A 17,850-nucleotide genomic window follows, 5' to 3' on the forward strand; every position below is an offset into this window, starting at 1 on the left:
ATAACTTTAGCGCAGTTCACACAATCAGTTTAGCCCACGACTCCCTACACTAGTGTGACTGACAGCTATGGGCAGCGGCTCTGCTTGTTATCATCTGCCTCAGTTCCTCCTCTCATTACACTAATACAATCCCCTCATGATAACGGGAAGCCCGCGGCAGCGTCCCGTCGTCCTGGTAACAGCCAATCACGTGCCTCCATTCACATCAGCTGGAGGAGAGGGACCGGCGTGCGGTGGCGTGACGTCACTTCCTGTCTGTCCTCTGACAGGGGAGATGGATGTGTACAGCTGGGGGTGAGTACTACAATGGCGTCCTGTCACTGTGCACGCCGGCTGCTGCTGCATGCTGTCACCCTGTCCCCCTGGGGAATAGGATAGTTCTCTGCATTATTTTTTTTCTACCTCAATTTTTTTTTCTATTCTGATGGCAAAAAAATAATATATATATATATATATATATATATATATATATATATATATATTCATTCACTTGTTGGTGTCATAAATTAGAGAAGATTAAAATGGAAGATCCAGCCTTAAAGGGGTTATTCAAGATTGCTAAAACATAACTACTTCCTAAGAACAGCGCCACCCCTGTGCTCAGGTTGGGTCTGGTATTACAACTCGGCTCCATTTACTTCAGTGGAACAGAGCTGCAGTACCCACACCAAACTGAGGACAAGAGTGGCGCTGTATCCAACAGAATGCTGCTATGTTATTGCCAGTCATGGAGAACCTTCTTTTTATCATATAGTGTATTATGAAGCCAGAAAAAAAAAATCGGTAAAGAAAAAAAATGCGATTTTGTGCGACAATCATTGTTTCCAAGTTCACTGGCAAACCGGCTTTGTACCAGCATAAATATGAAATACCCAGGTTCTGACCCCCAGAGCTTCTTTAGTTTTTGCCCCATGAGCTGCAGCTTCTGAGTGGATGCGACTTACTGGTAACTATTTTATTGGATTTTTTTCTGGAATAATTTTATTAGCAAAAGGCAGTAATTCAGTCCATCTCCCCTCCCCCCCATTTAGGCCGTTCTCAGTGGTATTGATATATTCTGCATGCAGGGATACCAATGTTGTTTTTTAGGAAGTTTAGATTTTTTTTTATTATTATGTAAAAAGTGGGGATTTTTGTATATTTAAAACTAATCCTCCCATGGGCGCCCTCCTAGTACAGGCTGTAGTAGCCAATGTGTCATGACGGACAGAGGGCTAGACAAAGCCATGACAGCTGATCAGTTTCTTGTGATTGCATTGCAGGGTGCAGGGGGACAACGTGTGAATGCAGCCTGAGGCTATGTTCACACTACGTAAAACAACGGCTGTAGTTTTCACTGCAAAACTACGGCCATTGTTTTGAGGAAGATACGATATAGCAATTCGCACGAACTACGGTCGTACAATGAACACAGCGTATAAGACTACGGCCGTAGCTCGTACGGACCCGTGAAAAATGAACATGTCATTTATTTTCGGTCGGTAATGTTACAACTACGGCCGTGAATTTCAATGCGACCGCACGCGTTAAATTTATTTCAGCCAAATTAAACTTGATTTTAAAAAATTTACTGAGTGGTTTATTGGGCTAATCGCAGCATTTCAATTAAATGACGTTTCAGCCAGATTAAAAACATGCTAGGAGGTAATATTAAACGGCCGTTGTTTCACGACCAGCCCGTATGCTCGTAATTCTACGGCCATTGTTTTGACCGCAAAATTCCAGCCGGTGAAAACAACGGCCGTTGTTTTATGTAGTGTGAACATAGCCTTACTCTGTGTGCATATACCCTGACACAGTGCTCTCTACTGCCATCTCTGTCCATGTCAGGATGTGTCCAGAGCAGGAGGAGTTTTCCATGAGGATTTGCTACTGCTGTGGACAGTTCCTGACATGGACAGAGGTGGCAGCAGAGAGCACTGTGTCAGACTGTTAAGAATATACTACTTCCTGCAGGATATACAGAGGCTGATAAGTATAGGAAGACTATATATATATATATGAGATGAGCAAAAACGATTCGATCAAGATGGTATTCGATTGAATATTGCGGTATTCAAAAGACTCCAATTCAATTGAGTAGTGAGGCGAATACGTGTGAAACATTCGAAAGTCCTCTCATCGCAGTTGGCGCTTTTTTTAATCCAATCACCATGCAGGGAGGCCGTGAGGGACCCTGGGAGTACGCACGCAGCGCGAAAACGGCGTCTACCCTCATTGGATAGCTAAACCACATGACCTCGAATCTTAAATACTTGGCTCCCACCTCTCGACCGCAGATGCGCTTTCAACCTAGTCAGGGAGAGATCTTGCAGCAGGGAGAGATGGGTTTTAGTAGCAATTTGGTTAGGCAGGCTTACTACAGAACCCAAAAGTCCTTTTCGGGGCTAATATCCAGCGAAAAAGTCATCTCTGAATCCAAAGCACTTCTCAGTGCTAAGAAATAGATAATAACAGCAGCAGCAGCAGCTGTATTCATTCCAGTACCCTGTGTGTACAAGTGACTTATAGTGTCCCTGGTTTAGCCCACTAAGGACATGTTAATGTTATACCTATTGTGCAAGTAGCCCAGTAAAAGGCACATGATACATATTGTTCCAGTAGCCCAGAAAAAGGCACGTGATACATACTGTTCCAGTAACGTTTGTACAGCATTACGCGTGATACACGCGAATAACATGACGCTTTGTGGATGCACATTGGGATCATGTATGTAACACTGTGCAAGAAATACGAACAAAATGTGTGAACATTGCCATAAATATTCATAAAGCATTCACAAATATTTTTACTTCGCAACTGCAGAGAGTGGCATTATACTGCGATTCTGGGGTGTTGGGTGCACCCAGGCATGCTCCCCCTAATGACCCAGTGTAATTCCGGAGGTGTTGGCATAGTTTAGGGAGGGTTTATAAGGGACTTGGTGACCTCCAAGTGGTCGAATTTTGATTTCCAAGTGCCGCAAAAATTTTTTCCCATAGACTATAATGGGATCGAATACTCATTCGAATAGTTGAATATCGGAGAAATCGTTATATTGTCGTTCAAAGTTATTTTTCAGCATGTCGAAAAAAAAATCGTTGCTCTTTGAAAGATAATCGGTTTGTAAAATTAGAAATCTTTCAGTCGTTCGTAAAAAGGTTTAAAAAAAAGTAGGTGTGTCGTATGGTCATGATCACCCCGGCGAATATTTTAAACGACCATGTAACGACCGCAAAATAATCGCTACACTACATATATCGTTCACGTTCCCACGTGTGTTATGTGTTATCGTTCGCTAAAAAAAAAAAAAAAAATCGTTAACGAGTTTATGAACGATAATCGTTCATAAAATTGGGCCTTAAGTGTGAACTTCCCATGACTCTGAACTGATCAAACCTTTTGACTATAGATGAGCGAATAGATGATATGTCAAAAGTTTTGATCGATCCAGTGAGTGTTCAGACCTGTACCCATCGGAAGAATGAGGGGGTGAAGACTGCACTAAGTGCGGTTCTCTCCTGACTCTTTGTCACGTGATCATTATTTGTTTGTATTTTACTCTTTTAGAAGAGCTGAAAAGGAAAAGGGGAAAACATAAGGATTTACTTTTCTGGTTTGATTTCTAATGTCTTGTTTTCTGCTAGTGTTTCCTATGTGTGGGTGTTTTTCTAATTTACAGATATATCTAATGTCTACACCTGCAGGATGTCTCATTGAAAGGTCATGAGAATGAGGAGATTGAAGAGGAGACGTCCATTAAGGAAGGCAAGGAAGGCATCTCTACAGGTTCATAATCTATTTAAAGGGGTTGTCCAGCGAAATTCTTTTTCTTTCAAATCAACTGGTGTCAGAAAGTTATATAGATTTGTAATTTACTTCTATAAAAAAAATCTCAAGTCTTATCATACTTATCAGCTGCTGTATGTCATGCAGGAGTGCTCTCTGCTGACATCTCTGGCTGAGACAGGAACTGTCCAGAACAGGAGAGGTTTTCTATGGGGATTCATAGAAAACCGAGGCAGAGTTCCTGTGTCGGCCAGAGATGTCAGCAGAGAGCACTGTCAGACTGAAAATAAAACATTTCCTGCATGACATAAGCAGCTAATAAGTATGGGAAGACTTCAGATTTTTTAATAGAAGTAAATTACAAATCTATATAACTTTCTGACACCAGTTGATTTGAAAGAAAAAGATTTTCGCTGGACAACCCCTGTAATTCACAGTAATGGGAAAACCAAAGCTACAATGGCACAAACTTCCAATAGTTCTTCTCCCAGCTGATATCACTGGATCTCCACGAGAGCCACCATTATCCCTGGGCCTACACAGCTGTCCAGATAGATCATAGATTTATTTCCTTCTAGAAGGAAGTGTTTCAGCTATTCTAAGGGAGAATACAGTGCAATACACACTGAACTATATGGACTTCAAGTGAGCTTCATATTGCTTGTTATAGTGTAGTGTTTCTTTAAGGGAAACTGACAGCACAGATATGCATATATCCGTGCTGCCAGTTTCCCATTGCCGATCACATGATCAGTGCCTATGTACCTTCCGTGCTGCTCTGTGATCCGGTGTGTTACTAAAAAAATGTTTTTTTTTATTCCCGGCTAACAGTCTGGCACACAATGTCTGTGCCCACCAGGGCCGGATTAAAGGGAGGGCACAAGGGGCACGTGCCCAGGGGCCTCCACCACTAGGGGGCCTCCACCAGCCCAAACCCAGAAGTGGTGTCTAGGAGCCAGTCCCACACGAAAAAAGCATGTGGAAACCCTACCTGGACACAGCACTGGCCACACTGCATGCTGTTCAGGGAGGGAGGGAGGTGTAGGGTTAATCCTGTGTAAGCTTCTCCCTCCCGGTAGGCTCAGACTCCCCCCTGGTGGGTCTTTAAATGGATTATTCCTGTCAAGCTTCTGGGTGCCTGTCTCCTGCCGAGGTCCTCACTCTCCCTTGCCCCTCCCCCTAACTGAGGAGAGGACTGCGTGGGACCTTAGCAAGGAAACCTGATCTCTCCAGCAGGGATGTGACATCATGGAGCATGCTGGAGCATCTGTCACAGTGGCTGACAGGCTGAAGGAACAGAGAAGAGCCAGAAGAGAGAAGACCTGTCATCTGCCCAGATAAGGTGAGTATGAGGTTTTGTTTTGTATTGGCACATCAGAGCAGGGGTATATACTATAGAGGCATATATGAGAGCCAGTGGCGGATTAAATGTACCCTGGGCCCCGGGCTGTCCACCCAACCTGCCCCCCCCCCCCCCGGTCAATCCGCCCACATTATAATCCACTACTGCCCCCGCCAATGCTGTCCCCAATAAACACTGCCCGCCCCCCCCCCCCCCCCTGATGGCCCGAATAAACATAATGTTTGGTCCCTTGCTGCACAGAGGATGTCAGGAGAGGAGGGTGCTGATCTTATAGGGGAGGTCACAACATCCCAGCAGCACAGAGGATGTCAGGAGAGGAGGGGGCTGATCTTATACGAGAGGTCACAGCAGCACAGAGGATGTCAGGAGAGGAGGGTGCTGATCTTATAGGGGAAGTCACAGCAGCACAGAGGATGTCAGGAGAGGAGGGTGCTGATCTTATAGGGGAAGTCACAGCAGCACAGATGATGTCAGGAGAGGAGGGTGCTGATCTTATAGGGGAGGTCACAGCAGCACAGAGAATGTCAGGAGAGGAGGGTGCTAATTCTAAAGGAGATGGTCCCCCTCTTCCCCCCTTATAGATGGTCCCCCTCTTCCCTCTCCCCCCCTTATAGATGGTCCCCCTCTTTCCCCCTTATAGCTGGTCCCCCCCCTTATAGCTGGTCCCCCTCTACCCCCCTTATAGCTGGTCCCGCTTCCCCCCCTTATAGCTGGTCCCCCTCTTCCCCCCCTTATAGATGGTCCCCCTCCCCCCACCCTTATAGATGGTCCCCCTCCCCCCCCCTTATAGATGCCCCCCCCCACCCCTTATAGATGGTCCCCCTTCCCCCCCCCCCTTTTAGATGGTCCCCCTTCCCCCCGCCCTTATAGATGGTCCCCCTCCCCCCCCCCCCCCCTTATAGATGGTCCCCCCTCCCCCCCCCCTTATAGCTGCCCCCCCCTCTTCCCCCCCCTTATAGATGGTCCCCCTTCTCCCCCAGCAGATAACACAAAAAACAAAACAAAAAAAACAACACAACTCACCTGCTGTCCGTTCCCCCTTCGAGCCTCTCTCCTTCTGCAGCCTCCGGCTGATGTGCGGCTGCCGGAGTTGTCCTTTCCCCAGCAGCGCGCGCATCAGAGAGCTCCCCGTGCGCTGGAAGTCACAGCCACAGGCGCATGGGGAGCTGTCTGATGCGCGCGCTGCCGGGGGACAGTTAACAGTGGCGGATTATAATGTGGGCGGCATGACAGCCCATATTATAATCCGTCACTGATGGGAGCAGTGATATATACTATAGGGGCATATATCAGAGCAGGGGTATATACTATAGGGGCATATATCAGAGCAGGGGGCATATACTATGGGGGCATATATCAGAGCCGAGGGCATATACTATTGGGGCATATATCAGAGCAGGGGTATATACTATAGGGACATATATATATATATATATATATATATATATATATATATATATATATATATATATATATATATATATATATATATATATATATAACCTGTGTGCAGCATATGACATGTAGCCTGTGTGCAGTGTATGATATATAGCCTGTGTGCAGCCTATGATATATAGCCTGTGTGCAGCCTGTGATATATAGCCTGTGTGCAGTGTATGGTATATAGCCTGTGTGCAGCCTATGATATATAGCCTGTGTGCAGTGTATGGTATATAGCCAGTGTGCAGCCTATGATATATTGCCTGTGTGCAATGTATGGTATATAGCCTGTGTGCAGCCTATTATATAAACCCTGTGTGCAGTGTATGGTATATAGCCAGTGTGCAGCATATGACATATAGCCTGTGTGCAGTGTATGGTATATAGCCTGTGTGCAGTGTATGGTATATAGCCTGTGTGCAGTGTATGGTATATAGCCTGTGTGCAGCATATGACATGTAACCTGTGTGCAGTGTATGATATATAGCCTGTGTACAGCCTATGATATATTGCCTGTGTGCAGTGTATGGTATATAGCCTGTGTGCAGCATATGACATACAGCCTGTGTGCAGTGTATGATATATAGCCTGTGTACAGCCTATGATATATTGCCTGTGTGCAGTGTATGGTATATAGCCTGTGTGCAGCATATGACATACAGCCTGTGTGCAGTGTATGATATATAACCTGTGTGCAGCATATGATATATAGCTTGTGTGCAGTTTATTTTATATAGCCTGTGTGCAGTGTATGATATATAGATTGTGTGCAGTGTATGGTATATAGCCTGTGTGCAGAGTATGATATATAGTCTGTGTGCAGCATATGGTATATATAGCCTGTGTGCTGCATATGACATGTAGCCTATGTGCAGCTATATATGCCATGATCCTTAGGGTATATTCACATGTAGCATATCCGCTATAGATTATACACAGCCTTTAAGTACTTTCTGCTCTTTACTGCTTCACGTAGTTTATATGGTTGGGAACTGAAGATGGAACCTAGACGTGTAAGTCCAGGTTCTGCCTGCGATTAACAACTGCATATGCTGCTGTGGTGCTAACACAGTGGGCAAGAGAGCACAGAAAGTGCTAAAGTGCTGTGTTCTCGCATTGAATTAAGTGGGAACACACCGCAATGCTCACCCCTCTCCCATCCTGTCTCTAGGGCCTGGCATCTTCCTCTGGACTGCAGCCTCTAGGGAACATCATATGTAGAACAGAGGAGGATGCTGAGCCACACAGCCAGGAGTGAGGAGAGGTAGGTGCTAAGTCCCCTACAGTAATCAGCCACCTGTATAGATCACTGTGTGGTTTATTTGTGGGGGAAGAAAATCGGGGGGCCCCCAACAAAATTGTTGCCCAGAGCCTCCACCAACCTTAATCCGGCCCTGGTGCCCACCCGTCTTTCCAGCCGCTGATTTATCTTCAGCCTGCCACCACCTCCCCCAGACAGTGTCAGCCTAGGGATAAAGAACATTTTTAGGAACACGCTGGATCACAGAGCAGTGCAGAAGGTAGGTATGCACTGCTTGTGTGATCGGCACTGGGTAAGCGGCAGCACGGATATATGCATATACTCACTGTCAGCTTCCCTTCAATCTCTGCTTTGAGCGCTTTCACTGTCGTTTACATTTTTTTTTTGCAGAAATTAATAGTACAGGCGATTTTAAGAAACTTTTTAATTACTGGGCTATCTCCTCTGGCAGTCAGCACTCACCTGTCTGACCTCTGAATACTGGCTTTCACACAGCTCCCACTGTGTAATCCTTAGTTCTCTGCTGCCAACTAATCTCCCTCCTGCCCCTGGGGAAAGTCTTTTTGAATGCAGATAATGGCAAAATTTGCCAAATAAACCCAATTATAACGTTTCTAAAAATCGCCTGGACTATTGATTTCTGCAAAAAAAAAAAAAAAATATGACAGTGACACTTTAAAGGGGATATCCAAATATTACAGCTTATCATTCACAGGACAGGTGTTAAAGAGGACCTGTCACCCTCGGTGCTGGGGTGACAGGCTCCCGACCCCCCGCTGGAGCCCCCTATACTCACCTGATCCCGCCGGGTCCCGCTTCCTGAGCTGGTCTGGTGACTGAGATATCAGCGCCCGAAGCCCGGTGCGCGCGCTCCTCAGATGAGTCCAACGCTCATAGAGAATGACAGGGGAGTCCAACGCTCTGTCATTTTCTATGAGCGTTGGACTCATCTGAGGAGTGCGCGGGGGGTCGGGAGCCTGTCACCCCGGCACAGGGGGTGACAGGTTCCCTTTACGCACAGGTGTAAGGCTGCATTGACACGGAGTAAAACTGGTGGAATTCCGCGGCGGAGAATCCCGCCAGCCTCCGTGTCATACTGGGAGTCTATGGTAGGCTTTCACCTCCTCTTTCCGCGCTGAAGAATGGACATCTCCATTCTTCAGCGCGGAGAGAGGAGGCACGCAAGCCTACCATAGACTCCCAGTATGGCACGGAGGCTGGCGGGATTCTCCGCCGCGGAATTCTGCCAGTTTTACTCCGTGTGAATGGAGCCTTAAGGACTTAAACATCCACCAATCACAAGAATATGGATCTTTTTCCCTATGTGAATGGAGTGGTGGTTGTACATGCATTTATTCAATGTAGGACTGCCAAAGATAGCCGCGGACAGTGCTCGGCTATTTTCAGCAGTTCCATAGAAAGTTATCAAAGTGGCAACATGTATGCTCGACCATCACTCAATTCACAAGGGGGGCAGGGAATCGGAATATTGGGATTAAATACCTATTACTTATCCTGCAACAGCAAACAGCCCACTGGCAAGAGTAGTGTTTGCTTCTAAAAGAATCCAGCCTGGCTTCTCCATTGTCATACAACCTTCGCCATTGCCATAAACCGGGATTACTTATAGATAGCTGCTGCATGCAGATTTCCCATTCTCGCCCTCTATAAAGTAGCCATAGCATTATTTGTTTTTTATTTTTTTAACCTCTTGTTGTTTCGAGGACTTTCCCTATGTTTGTTCTATGCCTTGTGCTGAATGGACATTGCATATCTTCCTTTGATGATGATGATTGATGTGCACATTAATTTAATTGTTAATCAATTCTTAAGACTCTGGCGGAGTTTGAAGACATTGCCGTGTACTTCTCAAGTGAAGAGTGGATATATATGACTGAAGGACAGAAGGAACTTTACCGACAAGTCATGATGGATAACTACCACACCTTCTACACTCTTGGTAAGTTCACTTTTTTTTTTCTTACATTTACTTAATAAAAATGCCCATGTAATACAGAACCACCGAATTTTTTTTTTAGTTCAGTAATTACATACATAAAAATGATAAAAAAACAAAAAACAAAACACAGATATGTGACAAGGGGATGACAGCAACAACAAATCCCAAAGGAGGCAGGTGACTATAATATAGTAAGCTGCTTAATACATCCAGCATCTAAAGCAGTCGCACTGGGCACTCATGTATACAAACAAAACTATACAAACAAGCAGGACTAACACACAGGATGATATAACAAAGCAAAGTGTAAAGTGCACAATAATCCCGCAGCATGTCATCATATAAGCAAAACAAAGTTTGTGTGACCAGGCCTATACCAGGTAAAATACCTCCTGCCTCCTACTTACCTAATCCGTGTTTTGCGTGTTTTCCGCTGAGCTTACCAAAAAGCTTATGACAAAGCGGAAGGTAAGTAGGAGGCAGGAGGTGTTTTACCTGGTATAGTCCTGGTCACACAAACTTGGTTCTGCTTATATGATGACATGCTGCGGGATTATTGTGCACTTTGCACTTTACTTTGTTATATCATCCTGTGTGTTAGTCCTGGCCCATAGAAGTGAGCTGCTTTTACACAGAGCGACAGGCAGCAGACTGACGCTATCGTCATCGGGATTTTAGAACACTCTGAAAGACAACGATCGTCGTGCATGTCAGCTGATCTTTGCCTTTCAACATGAACTATCACACAAAAATGATTATGTATGGCCGATTAATCATTTTGTGTAATGGATGAAATCATCTTTTTCATTATCTCTGATTAAAGATAAACTATTGCAAACAACCTCAAATCATTTACCATAATACACGGAACCTTATTCGTCAGTTATGAATGTAATTCCAATAGTTTATATACTCTAGTATGTGAATAATCGTATTTACGAACGACCCACACAGAAGCTGAGTAAGTACCATCACTCACTATAAGAGTAGGATCCCTTCTTAAGGTAAAAATTCTAGTCTAGTTATATTTTTATTTTATTTTTTTAAATGGTACAATTTAATTTTTTTAGGCTTTTGTATTAAAAAACCCAAATTAATATCAAGCCTTGAACAAGGAAAAGACCCGTCAATAGGACATTTCAAGACACTAAGTAAGTTTCCATTTGGCTGTTGTACCATATACTGTAATAAGAAAAAAAGGCATCTGCATGAATGAAGTATTTATTTATTTGAAGCGACTCTGTACCCACAATCTGACGCCCCCCCCCCCCCCAAACCACTTGTACCTTCAGATAGTTGCTTTTAAAGGGAACCTGTCACCCCCCGTGCCAGGGTGAAGGCCGCCCCACCCTGGGCTAGAGCCCCGGATATTTACCCGGCATTCTCTATGGGCGTCAGACCCATCTCAGGCGCGCGTCGGGCTTCAGACGGGGATATCTCCATCCCGGGACCGGCTCCAGTAATGGGACTTGGCGAGATGCGGTAAGTATCCAGGGCTCTAGCGGGGGGTCGGGCGGCCTTCACCCCGGCACGGGGGATGACAGGTTCGCTTCAATCCAAGATGTGTCCTAGGGTCCATTCGGCAGGTGATGCAGTTATTGTCCTAAAAAACAACTTTTAAACTTGCAGCCCTATGCCAAACGGCCGTGACCTAGAGTGTGTGTGCATTAGGCTGGCACAACTTCTCTATATCCTGGAATCACAGCTCTGCTGACCGGGGGTTGCCAGGGTTGTCTTCCTAGCATTATGTCCTTTGTTACATGTTCAGAACCTAAAGGGGTATTCTAATCTCTCAAAGCAGCGTCCACCCCCCCCAAGCAACAAAATAATAAAAAAGAGATGGGACACGTAACTGGAAGTAAGCATCACATGTTTTCTAGCTGACGGAGGTGATCAGGAGGCCATAAACAACCACGGAGCTGGCCTACACAATTTGTGTAACTCCCAGTAACTTTAATGGGAGTTGTGTAAACAGGGAACATCTGCAATGTTTAAAGGGGTATTCCACTCAAACATAACTTTTAATATGTTGAGACTAACATTTCATTCATTACTTATCTATTCAGTCTCCTTCTCCCAGTTCTGAACGGCTGCTTTCTGCTGAAAACACTAAAATCTGTGTGTGAGACTTTTTCTCCGTCTCCCTTTCCTTCCCCCTCCCTTTCCTTCCCCCTTCTGAGACATCTGATGTAAACAAGTCCCTGTCAGGCTTTATCTGCATCTGTAGCTTCTTTGAACTGCTGGAAGGATTAATCACAGTAAGTTCATCAGCAACTTGACCTCAGAATAACCCTCCCAGCATTACAAAGTGGCTACAGTGTTGCAGATAAAGTCAGTCAGGGGCTTGTTTACATCAGCCGTCTCAGAAGGGAGGGGGAGCAGACAGAGAGACAGGGGCACACACAGATGTTAGTGTTCAGCAGAAAGCAACAGCTCTGAACCGGGGAAAGGAGACTGAATAGATAATAACAAATATGGAATGAATTGTTAGTATCGCCATGGGCAGCAACATATATTTGAGCGGAATACCCGTGTAGTTTGTGGGGCTGCGCCATTTACGCAACTTCTATTTATGGTAATTGCAGTTGTGCGGATTGCATAAGACTGTGGGCTTAGCTGTCCTTTCAGCTTCCTTGTCACCTCCAGCAGCCATGAACAGGTCAAAGGAGGCTGGGAAGCCATGTTTTAGCAAGGTGGGAATACCCTTTTTATCTGAACAGAACAGTATTCTGCATCTCACTATTCTAGAGCATTTACAGTGTTCATTGACTTGCTTGGTATCTAGAGATGAGCGAATCGCTTTGTTCCTATCTGCATTCCGCTCATCAGGCTGTGGGCTTGGAAGTCAGCTCTGCTCCCTGCTGCTCCTCCCCAGGTGCTGGGAAAAGATGGATCCAGTCCTGGGAAACTGGGAGAAGTTTCCCAGGACTGGATCCATCTTTTCCCAGCACCTGGGGAGGAGCAGCAGGGAACACCCGCAGCCTGAGGAGGAGAATTCAGATAGGAACAAAGCGATTCGTCCATCTCTAATGGTTTCCCTTCATAATGTATAAGTCCTCAGTTTCTTCAAGTGTCTATGTTTTGACTGGTTTACTTTTTGGTTGGCCAGGTTCTCACAGTGTATACCTTTGTAGATGCCTCCAGCTACCGCCCAGATGAGCTGTATACATCCTTGTTTACCCCTGATGGACTGGCAGTAGACGGTATACGTTTTCTCGATACCTTAGAAGATCATCACATTCCGTTAGAAGAGGACAGTCCGGCCACCAATCGTCGGTACAACTTCCGAGACCGCGTTGGAGTAGAATACACCATATTTTTTGATGATGAAATAAGACGGCTTAAGAGGAAGAAAGGATTAGGAGTCACCTTGAGCCATGATAAACTTAAGCCAACCATCGGTGGGCTGTATTCTTGTAGTGAATGCGGCAAAAAATACAAGCAAAAATCTAATTTAGTGAAACATCAGAAGCTGCATACAGGCGTGTCATGTTATATCTGTATGAAGTGTGATAAGTGTTTCACACAAAGAGCTCTTCTAAGGAGACATGAAAGATGTCACGCCGTGAAGAGACCGTATCCCTGTCCGGACTGTGAGAAGCGCTTCAGTGATACGTCCACTTTACAGAAGCATCAGAGACTTCATACCGGATACAGGCCGTATAAATGTTCTGAATGTGATAAAACTTTCACCATCAGCAATTACCTGATCGTTCACCAGAGAGTTCACACTGGGGAGAAGCCTTATGTCTGTGACCAATGTGGGAAAAGCTTTGCACAATATTCTCACCTCACTACACACACAAGAGTCCATACAGGTATAAAACCTTACGGGTGTATCAAATGTGGAAAAGGCTTCACAACCAGTTCACACCTTACCACCCACCAAAGGACCCATACTGGGGAAGACCATATCGATGTGAGGAGTGCGGGAGGGCCTTTAGCCACAGCACCCACCTTGTGTTACATACACGGAAACACACCGGGGAGAAACCATTCAGCTGTGATCAATGCCATCGGAAATTTTCCCAGAGGCCACTGCTGCACAGACACCAGCAAAGATACCATGTGGATAAATGATGCCCTGTTATGTCCATGGACCTCGAATTCCTGTAAATACTTACCTCGTCTACTATTTGTTCACGTTTGTAACATATTTGTCTCTGAAAGTTGTCACTAAAACTTGCTCACTTACTTCTTGGAACTGTTTCTCCATTTTTTTAATGATTTTTATTCCTTTATTGATGGTAAACCGATGGGTGAGATCCCAACACTGGGCCCCTTTTAAGTACAGCATCCGTTTTAATTTTTAACAGGTAACACCTTGTTTTCCTAGAACTGGTATATTCTAGTATATGCTGGGCTCCAGGGACCTCACACTTTGAAACAACTAATGTCCAATCCCTTAAATTGGCATACAAATAAGTTATACAGGCCTTGCCCAAAATGAAAAATTATTTTAAAAATATGTGTGAACATAGCCTCATACTGGCCAATGATCATCTGAGGGTTCATAGTAATTCACCAGTGAACAGCCAACAAACAGTAAGGTATTTCTTGAAATAACCGGCTGCATCATATCCCATCTCAACATGGGATGTGCGGCTGACTGATGGAATTAACCCCTTAGTGACCGCTGCACGCATATTCACGGCAGTCACTAATGGGCTTTATTCCGATGCGTTCGCCTTTTAACGGCGGGCGCATCGGAATAAATTACCGCCCGGTGGCGGCTGCAGGACGGGGGTCAGCGGTCAGTGTGGCCGCTGACACCCTCCTGTAAATGCCCGGAGCGGAGGATTCTCCGCTCCGAGCAGTTTAACCCGTTAAATGCCGCTGTCAAACCATGTCCTGGTCGGCGCCGCCGGTCACTTACGCGATCGCGATGTCCCACGGCGCTGTCCGGTCATAAGATGTCTCCATGGTGATCCCGGGGTCCTAATAAAGGCCCCCTGGGTCTCCATGGAGATGCCTCATGCTGACAGGGGTGGCTGTGGCTATTGCCTGTCAGCATGAGGCATGATACAATACACTGCAGTACATCAGGTACTGCAATGTATTGTATCAGTGATCTAAGTATTTTACACTAGTGTACAGTAATGTACCAATCAGCCGCAAACGTTTAGAGATTTCGTAAGAGAGGCACTTTATTTCATCCTCCGTAATAACGTGTTTATGTTTGAGGACCAACGGTACGCGCAGGCGATCGGCACCGCAATGGGTACACCGGTCTCCTGCACATACGCAAATCTGTTCTTGGCCAAATTGGAAAATGATTTTGTTTTTAATATCCGTAACCCACACATCGGAGGCATCAGAGCATACTTTCGTTATGTCGATGATGTCTTCGTTGTGTGGGAAGGAGACAGAGTTGGCTTTGACAATTTTGTCCTATACCTCAATGAAGTCAATATGTACTTCACTCACAAAGTAGGGGGTAAATCTATGGAATATCTGGATGTGCAAGTAGAGGTGAGAGACAACATCTTTTATACCTCAGTGTTCAGAAAAGAGACAGCCTGCAACTCTATCCTTCATTACAACAGTTCCCACCCTACCAAGGTAAAAGATTCCATCCCCTTTAGTCAGCTAGTCAGGCTTAAGCGCATAAATAGTACAGAACTGTCATTCAGTAAACAAGCCACTGACATGGAGAGAAGGCTCGAAGCTAGGGGATACCCAAGGAAGACTATAGACGCAGCTAGGAGAAGGGTCAGTACTATGGATAGAACTAAGTTGTTAGAACCTAAAATAAAGCTAGATACTAGCCCCCAAAAATTTTCTTTTGTTTTTCAAAACTCACCACTAAATAGTGTCATTGCCAAAACTATCCACAAACACTGGCATATTTTGGAACAGGACGAGGATCTTAAGGAGATTGCGGCTCAGGGCCCTCTCATCACGTATCGGAAAAATCGCACTATCCATAATGTTTCCATTAATCTCAATGGCAAAAACTGCAACATCAGAAGTTTAATTACATGTTGTACCTCATAAGTCGTGTATGCTTTAGTATGCTCCTGCAATCGGTTCTACGTGGGAAAAACTAAACGTCCCATGTGGACCAGATATAAGGAGCATGTATATTCGATCAGGACACGAAAAGGTGTTCCTAGGCTGATTGACCATATCAATACAGTTCACACAGGAGATACGAGCTCCTTGCGATTTGTAGGCTTGGAAAAGGTGGATCAGATTGAAGGAGGGGGAGATAGACATCTACGTCTCCTCAGGAGAGAGGCACATTGGGTTGCCATCCTAGATGCGACCGGCCCGGTCGGCCTCAATGAGAGGAACGACTGGAGCGTCTTTTTGTAAGAACCATTTATTTTACGCCATATATGCTAGTTTTGTTATCGTGTATGCATATGTGTTTGTTTTAATTGGTTTTGGCACTTGTATTTTTTTCTTAATGCACGTATAGTGTAAACTATATTTTCAGACCGTCCAATCATGACAGCACCACCTGGAGATTGAATGCCATTAGTCCTAATAGGAACAGGAAGCACGAGAGGTTAAAAAGGGCCTCTCCCCACTTCACCCTCAGTGTTTATCAATTACTATCCGCATAGCATATTCAAACACAAGCATCATAAAATATAGTAAGGGTGGGTAATAAACGGGTGCTGTCATGATGGACTCATGAAAAACGAATTATCGGTGAGTAATAATCCCAGCTTTTCAGACCCCAAGATGGCGCCGGCCACCGGAAGATCGTTAGGCCGGCATAGGGCTCCGGAGGGCGTGAGTGCGCCGGTGGCGCCAATTACAAGCTGGTCCGAGGTCTGAAGTCATATAAAAGGTAAGACTTATCCACACTCTGTCTCTTTGTTTCCAGCCTGCAATGGATACCTTAGGCTCTGAATCTGTGGAGCAGGCCGCCTCTGCCAGCAGTGTGAGTAGCTGACCCCAGGGGGAGTTTACTTACTTTTTGTGTACTTTTAGTAACGGCCTTCCTTTTCTCCTTAGGGAGACAAGGAGCCATATATGGGGAAATGCGTAATCTGCAAGGACAAGTTGTCTGAGGGATACAACAAGCCTCTTTGCCCAAGATGTACAGCTAATATTGTGAGACAGGAGTCCCCGTCCCTGGTGGACGAACTCCGGAAAGTTATTAATCAGGAGGTGAAAGCCACAGTCTCTGCCGCCCTGGCCAAAAATAGGTCTCAGTCGCCTGAGCCACCTCCTAAAAAACATAGACGCATTATTTCTGATTCTGAGGAAGAGCCTCTGTCTTCTGGTGACAAATCCGGTGAATAACAAACCGAAGTTGTCCCTGAAACATTAAAAGAGCCTAAAAGATACTACTTTTCGGCTGAAGATACGGATATCCTATTAAATGCTATTAGAAATACGATGGATATCAAAGAAATACAGGAGTCCCTCAATAAACAAGAGGAAATGTTTGCGGGCCTTAAGCCTAAGAAAAAACGTGTCTTCCCTATTCATAGTAACATCAAAGATATGATTCTAGATGAATGGCGTGACCCCGAAAAAAGGTTGCTGATACCTAAAGAATATAGAGCGAGATTCCCTTTTGATGAATCAGATATCAACCTTTAGTCAGAATCCCCAAAGATTGATATCCAGGTTGCCAAGGTGGTAAAGAAAAGCTCCCTCCCCTTCGAGGATGCTTCACAGCTCAAGGATCCCATAGATAGGAAAATGGACAGTTTGCTGCGCAAGGCATGGGATTCTGCTGCTGCATCTCTAAATCCTAATATAACCGCTACTAGCGCGGCACGCTCTCTCTTTGTATGGTTGGAGGAGTTAGAAAAGCAACTTCGTGAAAAGGGTTACAAGATAGAATTTTCAGACCTCCCCCTCCAAAATTCTGCACCACCAATCTCAACTCAGACTTATTAAATCACCGTCTATGGCAAGGCATATCAGAACTTCTCTCGTTGGAGGCTGTTGTTCCAGTTCCTCTCTCCCAACAAGGTCTAGACCATTACTCTCGGTTATTTCTGGTACAGAAGCCAAATGGAGCTTTCAGGACAATTATAAACCTCAAGTCCCTAAACCGAGTAATAGCCTACAGGAGATTCAAAATGGAAA

General features: G+C 45.1%; 1 pseudogene; it reads left to right on the forward strand.

Annotated features, from left to right (window-relative positions):
• The first annotated feature begins 215 nt into the window (after positions 1-215).
• LOC138770782 (zinc finger protein 879-like) lies at positions 216-13,962 on the forward strand (annotated as a pseudogene).
• Positions 13,963-17,850: the final 3,888 nt, after the last annotated feature.

This window comes from Dendropsophus ebraccatus, chromosome 13 (assembly GCF_027789765.1).
Source record: "Dendropsophus ebraccatus isolate aDenEbr1 chromosome 13, aDenEbr1.pat, whole genome shotgun sequence".
Taxonomy (NCBI): domain Eukaryota; kingdom Metazoa; phylum Chordata; class Amphibia; order Anura; family Hylidae; genus Dendropsophus; species Dendropsophus ebraccatus.